This window comes from Lycium barbarum, chromosome 11 (genome assembly GCF_019175385.1).
Source record: "Lycium barbarum isolate Lr01 chromosome 11, ASM1917538v2, whole genome shotgun sequence".
Classification (NCBI taxonomy): domain Eukaryota; kingdom Viridiplantae; phylum Streptophyta; class Magnoliopsida; order Solanales; family Solanaceae; genus Lycium; species Lycium barbarum.
In genome coordinates this window covers 6,723,498-6,726,371 of record NC_083347.1, presented here as the reverse complement: position 1 = coordinate 6,726,371, position 2,874 = coordinate 6,723,498, and the positions used below count along the sequence as shown (strand labels likewise).

The window sequence follows — 2,874 nt, the reverse complement described above, 5'->3', positions numbered from 1 at the left end:
GCAAACAAAGAAAAGAAAATGTAAAGGATTACAAAGAAAACCTGATTAAAACAAATATCAAATAAAGGAGAAAATTAAAGAACTTATGCTAACCAATTACTAGCTGAAAGATTTTTCTTTTAGCAGGACTACCTGATTGCATTAGACAAATAACCACAATAATGTTTTCATCAGACAAGGGAAGTTTTCACCTCAAGAGACAAATTTCATATGTAATCGGATAAAACAAAGGGAACTTAAACTATTGTTGCTTAATAACAGTAGCAAAAGATATAAAAAATAAAGTACTGTCAAAAAAGGGTGAGGAAAGAAAATGAAGAAATAACAAATATTCAATGAGTCTCAGAAACACGCCCTTGTATCAGCACCAGTGGAGCCTTGAAAACAAATATCGATATCAAATGTATGATAAGATGAAGCTGTTTTATTGGTCTGCAACAAGGATAATGGCCAAAAGCAATTCGACTGGCCAAAAAATTGTAATGCGAAGACCTCAATTTTTTTTTTTAACGATTCCTGGTGTAAATGATAGAGATTTACAGGCATGAACACAGTGGCATTCAAATGTATGGCCTGAAGAAACGCTTATAGGATCGGCCAAGGGAACCATAACAATCTACGAGATATGTTAACACTTAGTCACAACCAACAGTTCAGCAGCATGGTTTATACACCATCATCATATACTTTGTTTTTCAAATAATCTCGACTCTCGTTTACATTTAAACATGTTCGGAAATTAAGTTTTAACAAACTATGAGACCTAAAAGGTACTTTTTTTAAAGTGGCTGTAAATACAGCAGTTCATGACCATAAATAAAGCAGAAAGAAATGGCTAAAATGCAACACTTCATGGACCAACATAGAGCAGCTGTCACGACCCAGCTAGGGGCCGTGATGGGTACCCGGGGCTAGCCACCGAGCACCACTCGTTCTAATACTCATCTTACTCATTTAATGCCCTTTTACCAATTTTACACACGAATTGTAGGAAAATCATATTTTATATAGAAACATAAATACTTATATACATTTTCCTCTCGGCCATCAAAATAATATATACATAATAATAACATCTTGTGAGACCATCTGACCCACACTGCGTATCTACGAGCCTCTACTGACATACTAAACATATAGACGGAACAAGACTCCGTCGTGCCCAAAATATGCATATATACCAAAAGAAGAATCATAAGCACCTCCGGACAATGGAGTGCTCTCAATCAGCTGACAGCTACTAAGGGTCTGGACCAAGCTCACCTCCCTGTCTACCTGTGGGCATGAACACAGCGTCGAAAGAAAACGGACATCAGTACGAACATTGTACTGAGTATGAGAGGCATAAATAATAAAGAAAGACAATGTTAATATAATGTGAACATCAATGTGAAACATCTGAATCTGAATGACAATCATAAAAGAAGTAATGCATGTTGTCTTACTCATACTCATCATAATTTCATATATGCATAATATGTAAGCTGCCCGTCCATATCGGAACAGTGTAATAATCAATAACATTAGCCCGCGTCCAGGCCTCCCGCGTCCGGGGTACCATCTCATGCCGCCCACTAGTGGTGTCTGCCCATGCCAAAAGGTCATGGTGTATCCGTATAGCTGCCCGTCTTGGCGGTGACTGTCCGGCCAACTAGGCGCGGTGTAATATGATCATGACATGCTCATAAAAAATACTTGTAATAATATGCTTATCATAATATGCTTATCATAGTACATGCATAAGACTCAAGATTAACTATACTCTGTCGGGGTGGCGTAAGGTCGTGATCCCCCGATTTCATTATGGAGCAATTATTGACATTCTGCCTCACCTTGAAGGAATTAGTACATAAGGTGGGTGTAAGAAATAAATAGCATCATTATCAATATGGCATCATCATATCATATCTCTTATCTCTTATCTTATATAGACATTTATGGACTTAGGCTTCTAGCTTTCCGGAAAATAGGAACTCATGAAGAGGAAAAGAACTTGTGCTATAGGATTCATGCCATTCGAAAGAAAGGACTAGCCTCACATACCTTTGTCGTTTAGCTATGTTATCGTTCACTTGCTCTCCCCAATGTCACGTTGTTACCTTCACGGGAGAATTCATATTAACATTAGTTAATAGATTATAAGAACGCGTCGTAAATTCTAGAGAAAATTGGGCAGCATTTCCCCTGTAAACTTAACAATCCCCCGATATTCCAGCCCATAAAACAGTCCATAACGACCATAAAACAGTCCCCAAAATATCATCGCAAAACAGCCACAAATGTTATACCAAACAGCTCCAAAATATAGTCACAAAATAACCACGAAAAATACATGAAGCAGCTCCAAAATTCTGTCATAAAACAGCCACGAAAATTACATAAAACAGCCCCAAAATATTGTCAATAAACAACCACGAAAATTACATAAAACAGCCCCAAATATCGGCACAAAACAGCCCGCTATACGCTTTGTATACAATATCTTTATACACTTTATTCTCCCAAATTCAAGAACAACAACTTATCAACAACTTCAACAACAATGTCAACAATTATTATACATCATAACTCAGCTAATTCCATCCATTTAATCCACCTAAAACAGCCCCTTAATTCATAAATCCCAACAAAACAACAAACGAGTTTATAATGCTATTTTCTCCGTTCTAATCCGTTAAAACTCTAAATAAACTTGTTAACAATGAAAAATGGACCTTAATCTTACCTTAATTTTGCAGCAACCACTTCCACCCTCTCTTTCTTGGATGATTTTTAGCTCAAATTGAAGGCAACGCGACGTACAACACTTTTCTCTTCAGGAGCTTCGCGATTCGGGGCTTAGATTGTGGTCAAAACTTGGTTTCTTTCTCTATC

General features: G+C 37.2%; 1 long non-coding RNA gene across 1 annotated transcript; it reads right to left on the bottom strand.

Moving 5' to 3' along the window:
* Positions 1–985: 985 nt before the first annotated feature.
* Positions 986–2,177, bottom strand: LOC132619073 (uncharacterized). Its single transcript, XR_009574502.1, has 2 exons — positions 2,044–2,177; positions 986–1,275 (listed from the first exon to the last, which is right to left on the bottom strand). It is a non-coding gene; the product is annotated as an uncharacterized LOC132619073 (long non-coding RNA).
* Between the last annotated feature and the right edge of the window lie 697 nt (positions 2,178–2,874).